Genomic DNA, 13,801 nt, shown 5'->3' with positions numbered 1-13,801 from the left:
GACAGATGTGTCACATAGGCATCTAAGAGAAGCAGGTTCTAAGCAGAGGGACTGGGAGGTGGAAAGGCCCTCCTGAGGGAGAATGGCTGGTGTGTTCACATTCAAGGAACAGCATGGAGACCAGTGTGGCTGGTTTGGCACATTCAAGGGCTAGAAAGGTCAATGATGACATCACAGGGGCAATGGCGGGGCCAAGACACTAGGCCTTATAGGCTGGGACTTTTGTTTCCACTGTGAGCATGAGGAAACTGAACATTTGAAAAACTTTTTTTTATTATGGTAAGATATATATAACATAAAATTCACTATTTTAATCATTCTCAAGTGCACAATTCACTGGCACTAATTATATTCGTCATGTTGTACAACCATCACCGCTATTTCTAAAACTTTTTCACCACTCCAGAGACTCTGTAACCAGTAAGAAATAACTCCCCATCTCTACCTCTAGCCCCAGGTAACCTCTAATCCACTTTCTGCTTCTATAAAATTTGCCTATTCTAGATCTTTCATATAAGTGGAATCATATGATATTTATCCTTTTGTGCCTGGCTTATTTCACTTAGCACAATGTTTTCAAGGTTCATTCATATGGCAGTTTGTGTCAAAAATTCATTTCTTCTTATGGATGAGTCAAGTTCCATTGTATGTATCTATCACATTTTGTGTATCCATTCATTTGCCGGTTGACACTTGGGTTCTTTCCCCTTTTTGATTATTGTGAATAATGCTGCTATGAATACTGGTGTACAAGTACTGGCTTAAGTGTCTGCTTTCAGTTTTTGGGTACATATGCTGGGTCATATGGAATCCTTGATGGTTTTAAACATAAGGGAGACACGATCTGATTTATATAGAGGGTAGAAACAGGGAGACCAATTAGGCAGACTGTTTATTTTCAGATAATATAGTACAACACAGAAGAGGAAATTACCTCCTACAAGAATATCTAAAAGAAAAAGATCTGTAGCAAATAACACTATCCTCTACCATAGATGTTTTGCGATTGTTCAAAGGAACTGACCTCATCTGAGGGGATCAGACAAAAGAAATAGACACGCAAAGTCAGTGAAAAAGGGGAACTTAAATCACGATTGTGAATATTTATTTTAGGCAACTAGACTTTACAAATGCTCTCGCTGGTGATATATGCACCTGAAAAAACGAATGACCAAGTCCTCTTCTCATAGTATGTATGTGATTCGGGCAAAACATCACCCATGGCCCATGGACACAATTATCATTAGCATCTTGATTAACTGGGCCCAGATAAATCTTCACTGACTATCACCACGCCCCCAATTTCACACCACATATTCATTGATCACTTCCTACATGCCAGGTAAGGCTCTGAGTGCTTCCCATGCATTAGCTCATTCGTCAAAATCACCCTGTCAGATAGATTCTATTACTCCCAATTTATAAGAGAGGAAACATACCTAGAGAGGGTAAGTGATCAGCCAAGGATCATACAGTTAGTAAGAGAGCCAAAAGTCCAAATCCACACAGTATGACTCCAAAGCTCATGTGCTGAAGAGATACTCTCTTTCAGAACGGATATCTGCAAGAGAGACAAGCCCTGGGAGCCAGGAGCTTCTGGAAGGAAAATGCTAATCTTGATAAAGTACATCTGCAATGGTTCTTTGCTTTTGTGGTCCTTTAGCTTTCTCAAGTGGTGGCAAATCTGAAGGGCAATGCATCCCATTTTTATAGGTTGACTTCCTAACAGATAACTGTTGACTTGACATATGGCTTGAATATTTATGTTTCCCAGTAATTTTATAGAATTGCACTGGGGAGACAGCGGGCAGGAGAAAATTTGTTTCTCCAAAACCCTTTAAATTTAAAGCACTGCAAACTATGTTAGAAAACAGAAATATCCATAGTTCTGTTATTTGAGGCACATCTCAAAGTCAATACTGTGAGTATGATGGGAGAAACAGGCTGTCAGATTCATCATTAGAAAGGAAAAGGGAAGAAAACGCAAATTTATGGTTAGAAGCATCCCAGGTCTAAAGTACTCATCCTTACAGTTTCCATGAAAAGAATTTAAATTTGCAAGATTATTATCAATTTAAAACGGGGCTTTTGCAATCTGCTTATCAGGACGTCAAATGACTTCCAAGAACAGGTTGTGCAGCTTGACTATGATTTTTCTTTCTTAGTCGTGGAAGAATATACTAATATCCCAAATTGAAGTAATAGATTTATTTTCAACTTCTCTGCCTGTGGTCGAGAAACTATCCATTCTACCCTGCATGTCACTGAGAGCCAAGTTCATTTAACAAATATGTCCCGAGCACCAACTAGAAGCCGGGCGCTGTGCTGGGCCTGGGGAGCTGGTGGTGAGCAGGACAGACAGGGTGGCCCAGTGCTCCTGAGTTTTTCTTCCCACAGGTGACTGTCATGGTTATGCTCATGTTCAAAAACTTTCCAACAGGCCACAGCAGACGCTTCTAGCATTTACCCACATCTTCTCCTTACTTATTCATAAGTATGTATTTCCCAAACTTTTGAAGTAGGTGGGGCCATGTGAATATTCTGATCAAGGGCTGTGAACAGAAACGTCATCTGCCGCTCCAGGGCTGAGGGAGGGAAGAGCCTGGCTCTCCAGCAATTCTCCGCTTGCCATCAGCCTGGGTCGTCCCTGAGGGGCTGTGTGGAACAGACCATCCTGATTCCAAACTGCCCACCACAAGGTACTAGATGCGTTGCAGTGTGTGCAGGAAATAGAACTCTGTTAGGTGAAGCCCGAGGTTCCAGAGTTCATGCGTTCATGCAGCAAAGCCTAACTTCTGTCTCATGCTATTTGCCTTCAGAACCCAACGGTCTCCCCCTTCACAGCCGACACTTCCCACGGCCTCCCACCGGCCCACGTCTGCGTATGGATGCCCACATGACGCCAGCTCTGTTCCTGTGCTTTCTGTCCCTTGACTTGTGCTCCTTTCACACCAAGAATAATGTCCTTCTTCACTTGCTTGCCTCGGCCCTTTCCACCCTCCAAGCCCGGTTCTAACCCCAGCACATGCATGACACCCTCTGCAGTGGAAACTGTTCCAACAACCTCGTCACGCTGCCAGGTCTCCACACGGAGCATTCTTACCACTACAGATTCCAAGGACCGTCTCCCATCCTCCTTTGTCCCTGGGCACAAGCTTGAGACCCAGGTTCCACACTCCGAGGCCATGCCGTGAGGCCCTGATTGTGGAGTGAGCTTCGTGAGGAGGCAGAGGGGGCTTGGGAGCTCTGCGTTGAGGTGCAGGGTGGGGGCAGAGGGAACACTTCTTATCAGCAGCTTCTATGTGGTTCTGGGTGTTGTTTCTGTTGCTCTAGCAGAGTCTACTCGCCAGCACTTCCAACAATTCTGCAAACTGTATCCCTCCCTTCCTGTTTAAATTAGATGAACGCTCTTCTGTTGTCTACAAAGAACCCTGACCCACACAACCCCTGATACCTCCAACCTTCAGAGATTCCTAGCTTCCAATTTCTTATTGAGTACTTGCTATGTTACATATTTTGTTTCAAACACATATTATCTTCTCTTCCCAACTACACTTTCTTTTCCCTGAGGCAAGGACCACATCCTAGACTTCTGGGTCCCAAGCAGTGCTTAGCAAAGTGATGGGTCTGCTTTAGAAACTGATGGGATGGCCGCGTAATTCATCTTCCGAACCAGGATGTGGTGGGGAGTGAATAGAGGGGCACCATGATTAATGACATCAGGACAACAGGTGTAAAGCAAGACTGTCCCAGGCAAACGAGGCACATGGCCATGCTAGCACGGGTCACTGCCGACGGAGGAAAATGGGAAAGACATCCGAAGGAAGAGTAATGTAGTCACAGCAAGAGCACGAAAGTGCAGTTCAGGACACATGAGTTTAGATCATCACAGGAGAAAATCCTCTCCTGGAGTCTCCCTCCTCCCATCAGTGGGGATAGGAGATTGGGCCTACCTGACCTTTCATGTTTGGGTGTTGCTGAGATACCACTTTGGTTTTTCTAAGAAAGCTTTTTCTATTTGGTGCTTCTATGATGAAGAATACCTTTTGCTCTTAATGAATTCATTTTAGACTTGATAAAAATCGCCCATAAAACTTTCACCCCGAGAGCCATTATCCCCAGTTGCACGGGGAAGCTAATGTACCTACGTAAGACTCCCTCCCTCACCTCAACCCCGGCCTACCAGGGTCCCGATGAAGAGCAGTATTACCAGAACAACACCCAGACTAAAACCTCCTCAAAGGCCAGATCACATCTGTTATTTCTACCGCCAATATTTGGGCCAGTGCCTAGGTAACATTATGGTTGGTAAATGCTGAAACCCACCATAAGACGCCACACGCATGACGCATGTGTGAACAATCCAGTCGCAGGGGGCCTAGTCTTTTTCCTTCCTTGCTCTGGGAGTCTGCCCCTGCCTCTGACCTCCAGCTCGCTGTGCCTTCTACTCCCTCCTGCAGTGTGGACAATGGGTCCAGAGGGAGGGACAGCACCTGCCCCAGTCCCCTCTCTGATGCCTCTTTGTGAGCGAGCACAGCAGTGCTCTTGTGTTCTAGATCCTGTGCTCTAGCTGCCCTGGCCGAGGCTACAAGAATACAGTGAGGTAACACAGGTAAAGAGGTAACACAGGTAAAAAGCCTTAATGTCGCACACATAGGAGAGGCACACTGACTGGGAGCTATTATTACTATGGAGGTGCAATTAGTTTCTCGATGCCTGTAGTTCCCCTCACCATGCCCCAGTGCCAAGCCTCAGGAGGAGGAAATTATCGTCAGTGGCTGCACAAGTGGTGATGCAAGAGGAATGAAAGCTACTTGTTGGGGCGCCTGGGTGGCTCAGTTGTTAAACGTCTGCCTTCGGCTCAGGTCATGATCCTGGGGTCCTGGGATCGAGTCCCACATCGGGCTCCCTGCTTGGCCAGAAGCCTGTTTCTCCCTCTCCCACTCCCCCTGCTTGTGTTCCTTCTCTTGCTGTGTCTCTCTCTGTCAAATAAATAAATAAATAAAATCTTTTTAAAAAAAGAAAGCTAATTGTTGAGTGGCGGGTTGCTTGGATGATACTTTGGATGGTAAACAAGCACGTACACAAAAGGTACTGCAAACATACTAAGTGCATCCTGAACTGACATAATCACCTGAGTTCAGCTGTAATGCCCAATAAAATATATAGCTCAGCAGTACAGAATAAAATCTATGTATCTAGATGGCGTCCAGATACACCCAACTATGTCCCAACAGGTGGGCAAAAGACACTAATTGGGTTCAGTATGAAAGAAAAGGACTAAATATCAAATGTACTATGTTTTTCATGGTGTGTGACACCAATTTAACATACAGGCAATGAAGAAGTCAATCTTATATAAGGTTTAAAAAGAAAAAAAAAAAGAAATGAGAAAAACCGTGTGGGGTTGGAGCCGGTATCTTAGGGGTAGAAAGAAAATAGGAAGGAACACATCATCATTTGCTTCTAACACGGTTAGCTGATCTGTTTGAAATTAGATCCACTTTCAACTGTTTTAACTTAATTATTAAGCCATTTCTTAACCTCATGAATGCAGTTTTCATGTGCTTTCAAATCTGGCCCTGAACTAATAGACCCTTTCACTTCAGTGGTTTTGGAAATGAATGTTAGATGAAGAGGAAAGCACTTTAATGGTGCTTTTGTAAGGGTCAGAGCTCCGAAAATATAGTATGGTTTGTACATAAAACTCAGTACACCTGAATATCCTGCTGGTCCTTTGTCTGGTAATGAAGGCAAACCATGCCACCCTTTAAAATTCTGCTTCCTTTCCATGTGCAGTCGGCTGTGTTGGTGCTGAGCTATCTAGCTGCTCAAGTGAATCCATTATAGGGATCAAAGTCTCAGCAGATGAGAAACAGGTGGCAGCCAGGCACCCTGGGGGCAGCCTTCCCATCACTTCTGAGAAACAGAATGGTAGGTCCAGCTCTCCATTCTAGAATATTCTCCTTTAGAAAGATGCATAAAGAGAGAGAAATGTCTGTCAGGAAGAACAGGCAATGCTATTAAATTGCTATGGAGTCTCTTTCTGCTAATGTGTTGTTCTCATGGGGAGGAGCTTTTCCAAGTTTGTCTGTTTTCATCTGCCATTTTGTAGGAAGTCAACAGCTGAGGATTACAACTTTTTTTTTTTTTTTAAGATTTATTTGAGAGAGAGAGAGAGAGTGCACAGGGTGGAGGGACAGAGGGAAAGGGAGAGAGAGTCTCAAGCCGACTCCATGCTGAGCACAGAGCCTGATGCAGGGCTTGATCTCACGACCCTGAAATCATGACCTGAGCCCAAACCAAGAGTCAGACGCTCAACTGACTGAGCCACTCAGACACCCTGATGACAACTTTTGAAATGATAAAAGGTTGGGCAATTTTTACCTTCTCTGCTTCATTGCTTGGAATGTATCACAAATTAATAATGATAATATGAAGAGTGGCCAACCTTCATTGACTGTTAAGCCATTTCCATGTAATCCCGTGAAGCAGGTACTATTGTTAACCACGTTTACAGCGGAGAGAGTGGAGGTGGAGAGAGGAAGAGTAGTTTACCCAAGGTCATCCTCCTTGTAAGTGGTGAAACAAAGATTCAGACCCACGTAATCAGAATCCAGCGTCAGTGTTCTTAACCGACTGTCCAGTACTGTAGAGTGAAAGCCAATGGAAGTAAAGGACATTTAAAAAAAAAATTGAAGTAAGAAAAATCAAGACCCAGGAAATCACTGATTTTTAAAGCTATACTTACTGAATCCCTTTATCAAATATTAATATACCTGTGATACACCAGGCACTCTGTCCACATTATCTAATTTAGTCCTCTGTGGATCAAATGTGTCCATTTTACAAATGAAGAAACTGTGATCAAGGAAGTTGTACAGAAGCAGAGTAGCGTGTAATTTCAATTTGAACCCAAACACGAGAGTCTCCAAATCTCAAGCTCTTTTCACAAAGCCCCCCTCCCTCTTCTTTCTTTAAAGCAATTCTTTCCTACTAGGAATAAACTCAAAAAGAGAAAATCATTAGAATAAAACTCACTACTTAAGTTCGGAATCAGAGAGAATTTTCTTGTGATTCAGGCACAAAATGGCTCTGACTTTTTTTTTTTTAAGATTTATTTATTTTTTTGAGAGAGTGAGAATGAGAGAGAGAGAGCACATGAGAGGGGGGAGGGTCAGAGGGAGAAGCAGGCCCCCCCGCCGAGCAGGGAGCCCGATGTGGGACTCGATCCCGGGACTCCAGGATCATGACCCGAGCCGAAGGCAGCCGCTCAACCAACTGAGCCACCCAGGCGCCCATAGCTCTGACTTCTTATCAATCTTAGAAATGGTAGGATTCAAGTGATTTGTTAGAACATGGGCCACAAAAGAAAAAAGAACATCAGGAGTAAAACTAGTTAGCCTTGATCAAGCAGTGGCAGGGTTCATATTCTCCTGTCTTCCTAACACAGGCTGATAACTCGAATACCACTTTCCACAGAACACAGAGAAGATGGTTAATACTGTCCATTTTCTCATCATTTTCTCTCTCTGCATCCAGCGTTAAGCCCACACTAGTATATAGAAAAAAGTTGTCAGTAAGACTCTTGCAACTCCAAAGGGAAAGGTGGTATGAGCCTGGACTGAAAAATCCAGGCCTGACCTCATACCCATCAGGACGGCCACTACAAAAACAACAACAACAACAACAACAACAACAAAAAAAAAAAAAACAGAAAATACCACGTGTTGGTGAGGATGTGGCGAAATGGGAAGCCTACATTGTTGGTGGGAATGTAAAATGGTGCAGCTGCTGAGGAAAACAGTCTGATGATTCCTAAAAATATTAAAAATAGAACTCCTATAGGCCATGGTAGGTCCACTTCTGGGTATATACTTAAAAGAAGAAAAAGCAAGGTCTCAAAGAGGTGTTTGTACAACCATATTCGTCCCAGCATTATTCACAGTAGCCAAAACGTGGACGCAACCGCACTATTCACTGACAGATAACTGGATCGACAAAATGTGGCAGACACATAGAATGGAATATTGTTCAGCCTTCAAAAGGAAGCAAACACTGACATATGGTACGATGTGGAAGAACCTTGAGGACTCTCTGCTGGGTGAAATAAGCCAGTCAGAAAAAGACAAATACTGTATGAGTCCTCCTAAATAAGGTACCCAGTGTAGTCAAATTCACTGAGACAGAAAATAGAACAGTGCTTGCTAAGGGTGGGGGGGAGGGGTGGATGGAGAGCTACTTAAAGGGAATGGAGTTTCTGTTTTACAAGATGAAAGAAGTCATGGAGATTTGTTGCTCATCAGGGTGAATGTACAGTACATAACGCTTCTGAATTAGACACTTAAAAATGGTGAAGATGATAAGATTTATATACATGTATGTTCTACCACAATTCAAAAACAAGAACATAGGCTTGAAAGTTGGTAAGAACTGCATATCAATCCTGGCTTGACTCTCCCACCTCTTAATTTTGTGACTTCGGTTCTTTATTGAGTTGCTGAGGCTCAGACCCCTTATCTATGAAAGAGGAATAATAACAGTACCTTCCTCACAGGGTTAGGAGTGAATGTGTGTAAGATATTTGGCATAGTACTTGGCCTATAATGAGCATGCCATGAGTGCTGGCTTTGAGTCATAGCAATAGGCATGGGATGTTTAGCTAATGGCAGAGTGGGTCCTAAGAGAGGAAAAATCCCTTGCTGCCTCTTGAGAGGTCACATGAGGTGGCGTTTGTGACCTTGGGGAATTTCACAGGGCCCAGGGCTTTTGGCTCACAACCCTGAAAGCTCAGAAACTGTCTTTCACTTACAGAAAAGACCACAAAGACAGAACAAAGGAGACCAGAATGCCAATTTATTAACAGTGTACTTATAAAGGCTGAATAAATCTATTTTCTTCCTGTTGGCAGATATGCATAGGAAGGCAAATTATAATCACAAGGTTGACTCATAAGCACAGACTCAACAAAGGGAAGTAAATGAATCAAATGTATAATGGTACCAGGCTAAGGTAACTAGCTGCATTCACTTCCAAATAGGGACGGTCTTTAGAGTTTTTGAACTCCCATGGCCAAAGCATCCTCTCTTCTGGATGCAGGTGCTCACGGCCACGGCTGGCTTCTAGACCGTGTTGTGCTTTCGTGGCTGACCACTCCTAACCTCTGACTGGCCTACTGTTTCTCTGGCCACCTAATACTCTGAGGTAATCCCGCCTATCTTTGACCAAAAAGATGTTGGGTTTCGTACACTGTAATATTATTCAACTTAGATACTAGAACAATGCACTCTCATGTATTTTGTTTAAGAGCCTAACAAAAATCATTAAAAACATTCATTGAATTTTTATATACTGCTATACAGTAACTGTCAAGATACACTGTCAAATGAAAAATAGCAAAAGTGTCTACAATTTATCTAGGAAGGAAGTGACAAAAACATGTACATGTATTTGTTTGTATTGTTAAAGCAAACCATTGGAAGAATAAGCCCAAAACTAAAACAAATTCCTTAAATAGGTAAGAGAAGAAACAGGGTGGAGAAGACAGAAGGTGAACTTCTCAGAACATACTTCCGTAGATTTGATTTTGTTAAATATTTTACATAATTCTGAAACAAAATTAAATTTTTAAAATTCCAAAAAAACTGAAAACAAAGTGGAACAGATGCTCCTAGCAGAGTATTCATCGGCTGGTAAGAGCCGTGCAGAGAGGAGTGATTTTGGCAACCACTATCTGCATGGATGTCCCTTAAGGGAAATACCCAGCAACAGAAACCTGTAAAACCACCACCACCACCACCACCACCACCACCACTAAACTCTGTGCTCAGTAATCACATTGTTGGTGATGGCGCTGGTATGGTCATTACTGGACAGTCACATGAGTATTACAGGATAAAGCACATGAGCACTTACGTTGGTGATCGGGAGCTGGGATTTTCAGTGTGGAAGAAAGAAGTTACACATATTAAAGGTGGGTGATGGGTATGTGAGATGATTAGGCTATTCTCTCTGCTTTTGTATTACGCTTGAACTTTGCTATCGTACAAATTTTCCATAAATGAGTTAAAACAAAACAACTCCTCGATCCCAGTCTTTGATGATGGCTCTCGGGTAATTTTTTGTATTATCAAATGGTCAGGAATTTGGTGCAGGTGATAGTAGGCCCTGTTTCCCTGCAGGTTTTCTTCAGGTGACATGACTGGATGGCATAGCAATTTTCTAAGGAACCTTCAACTGTATAAAACGATCATCACATTGAACAGGATATGTTACTACAATTTTAGGCTCTATGAGGAAGCATGGCAAAAATATCACTGCTCTTCAACATCTTAAAACTGTGCTTTTTTCTCATGGTTCCTATGCCTCCGGCCCCTCCCACTAAATACCCCCTCCCCACATGCATGCGACTTTTGCATGTCCCCACAATCATTTTTACAACCCACTTCTGAAGAATTATTAATACATAGATGAGACGGTCTCCACCATCCAAGGGAATGCTGTCCCACACTGTCTTCTGAAGTTGGAAGTGTGGAAATTTGGCATTACTACATAACAATATTAAAACTGCTTTTATAAAGAGCAAACATTCTTTCCCACTTGTGAATCATTTTCTTAGAAGAGTGGTTTTCAAACTTGAGCATGCATCAGGATTACCCAGAGAGCTTATTAAGAAAACAAGTTACTGGGCCTTGCTCTCAGAGTTTCTGATTCAGGTCTGGTTGTGCCTTTCTAACACGTTCTAAGATTTGCTGATGCTGCAAGTCTGGAGACCACACTTGAGAATTATTATCCGAGAACATCTATGAAAACGTATGTATCCCTTGCTTCCTCCTTAGAACAAAGCCCCCTGATACTTTCCATATAAAAGTGCACGATCTCCCCTTTCTTTGATTTATATTTATCCCTTTGAACTCCATGATGCCTTCTACTGTTTAATTATTATATAACCTTTTTCTGAAATTGATTATCCTTAAAATTGTACTTACTCAAAAATGTTCCTTATTAGGTTATAGGTAGCAGTTTTCTTCCATCTTCCCTAAAAACATCCAGACTAATTTTGATTCTTTCCTATCGCCCTCACCTTCTAATTCTCTATTCCTCTAACCAAACTGAAGGGAAAGACAGGAATAATCATAAAAAGATGTTATTATTATGCTGTTTCCACTAGCATATAATTTCTTAGAGGACAGTAACCTTTTGACTTTGTTATTGCTTTCCTTTTCCATCATGTTATGGGTATTTATTTATTATTATCTGAAAATAACAAGGCCTGATGTCTATTAATATTTATAGAATTTAAAGCCCTGACACAGGGTAGGCAGCCAATCCATTTTTGTCAAATAGAATATTTCAATCACAGAATCACAGAGACAACTGAGGTCCAGAGAACCTAAGTGACATACAAAAGGTCACAAAGTCTGTTATAGCAAATGCCAGAATGCTATAATCTGGATCTCATGATGCCCGCCCAGTCTGTGCTTCTTCCCCCAGTCTGTTCTACCTCTCACCAGTTTTATCAGAAGATGCCAACAGAGCCTAAAGTGAGACAAAATAACTCTAAAGTAGCATCAGGCTCAATACTTAGAGAAGAATCATAAAATTCTCAAACGAGGGTAAATGCATTTACTATGGACAATAGTTTTGTAAGACAATATTTTGCTTTAGATGCTCTGACCTTTTCAGATTTCTTTACAAAGTGTACAGGTGAGGTCACCATTCTAGAAAAACTAAGGAAACGCCTACAAAATGCGGAAACACATTCCTATGGGATGGGTCCTCTGGCCCTGAACAGATTATCCTAACACAGAAATCCACCCCCCTCGCTTACCCCCATACAGCATGTACTGTACGGTGAGGGCTAAAACAAGGAACACAATAATTAGTAGTACTAGGTCCTGTTCTAGAGGCAACTAGATTTAAGGGAAAGGGGAAACAACCCTTTGGTGGCTGTTCACTATGTTCCAGGAATAGTAGTGGGTGGCTTACATACACTACCAAATGGACTCCTTTCAATGACCCTATGAGCTAGACATTAGTATTCCCATCATAATTAAGGCCAAATGAAGCTCAGCAGTTGCATGGCTAGGGTAGACCGGCAAGTCCAGATGCAAACTCAGGTCTTTGGACCCGAGGGCAATGCTTCATCCACGGACAAGGTAAGCTGGTTCTTTCATTCAAGAGATCCAGCACCTTCATCGGTGCTCAAAGAGCTCAAAGTGTCTGACATGATTCCAACTTCTACCATCTACTTCTCTATTCTATAAAAGTGGAAGAAGCTGTTCTCTTCCTGCTTAATTTATTTTGGTTTATATTATCAGCAAAAACATTTCTAACATCAGGGCAAATTCACTGAAGAAGGCTTTTTGACTCCGAGCTTGGCATATCTTTAAGAGCTGACAAGTAATGAAGTGTAAAGCTACACTCGTTAACGTACAGGAAGTCACAAATGGTGATGGAAGACTTGCCTGATTTTCCCTTGATGCAAATATCCGAATCGACAGTCCTAACCCTTCGGCCTCATGCGTGTGGCCTTGCCCCTTCCCAGAAACCGAGGAGGGCCAACACACAAGTGACCTTTTCCTCATCTCACCTAGGAGCTGGGACAGCCTGGTGCGGAGAAGGGCCGTTGGTAGAAGAGATGACAACACGTCTTCTAGGCTGGAGGGACGGAGGAAGGGGGGGGGGGACAGGAAAAGGCTGCCCCCCCCGAATTTAAATGGCACTGCCCTTGTAACAAGTAACAGGATGGTCAAGGAACTAACAAAAGGGTATTACTTTCTTTGTTTAGGATAATGTTTCAAAATGTAATCCTTTTCAATAGACGTACATTGAAGGAATTAAATCTGTGAAACAATCATTTGCCCACTACTACCATTTGCTGCGAAATCCTTTCCATGGTGGTAATTTAAAGTCAACCTTGTAATACATACTCTGTAGAAAAACAAACAACAACAACAACAACAAAAAGTCAACTTCCTTTAAAAATCTCTCAAGTATTCACTAACACATCAGAAGCCAAATTTCTAAGCAAGAGAATTTAAATTTTGAATTCTACTGTTCCTTCCTGGTCATCCATCCCAAACCCCAAGGATTTTTTTTTTTTTTTAAACAACAGCAACCATTAATGGCTATGCTTATCAAGTACTAGGGTTCAGTCCTGGTTGAGCAGGATGACACAGAGTTGGCAGGGCCCTGACAAAGGCGAGCCTGCATCACTCCATTATCAGTCAGATGGCTGTGCATGCTGATTCTTCACATGCACCTGTCAGGCTCCCGAGAGGCTTCACTCATGTTTGGACACCAGAGTTCATCACCACAGTGAGTGAGAATATAGATAACAGGACCCTCTTTGTCACTACGCTTGATGCTTAATTAACATGCCCTGGCAATTTATTTTGAGGGGAAAGATAATACATATATTCAAACAATCATGGAACTCGATGGCCAGATAAATATTGCTTCTCATTTTTCCGTATGTGAAGTCACTGCTGCATGCTTTTTTTGGAGTGCTTAACAATTGTGTTGGAGAAAGGACATCAAATGATGCTTAGAAATGTGATACACATTTTCATTTCACACCCCATCAGCTTTTACAACTGTAGCTCAATGAAATGTGAGAGAGAGAGATTGGCAAACAGCCAGATTTACACCAAGGTATAAAAGAGGGGTCAGGTTACTTTTTTATGGAAAGGAAAAAAAATTGTTTAATTTTCACTCCACATGACCAAAGCAGATATTCAACGAACACCCTCGAGAAAGGCACCCTCACCACACACACAGACACGCTTTAGTGCCTGTT

At 42.4% G+C, this 13,801-nt stretch overlaps 1 protein-coding gene across 3 annotated transcripts in view; it reads right to left on the bottom strand.

The window, feature by feature from the left end:
- Positions 1-13,801, bottom strand: part of CDKAL1 (CDKAL1 threonylcarbamoyladenosine tRNA methylthiotransferase) — a 654,884-nt gene that overhangs the window by 16,043 nt on the left and 625,040 nt on the right. The window lies entirely within an intron of this gene.

This window comes from Callorhinus ursinus, unplaced genomic scaffold (assembly GCF_003265705.2).
Source record: "Callorhinus ursinus isolate GAN/ISIS: 27379988/994484 unplaced genomic scaffold, GSC_fseal_2.0 scaffold26, whole genome shotgun sequence".
Lineage (NCBI taxonomy): Eukaryota > Metazoa > Chordata > Mammalia > Carnivora > Otariidae > Callorhinus > Callorhinus ursinus.
This window is presented reverse-complemented; position numbering and strand designations above follow the sequence as displayed.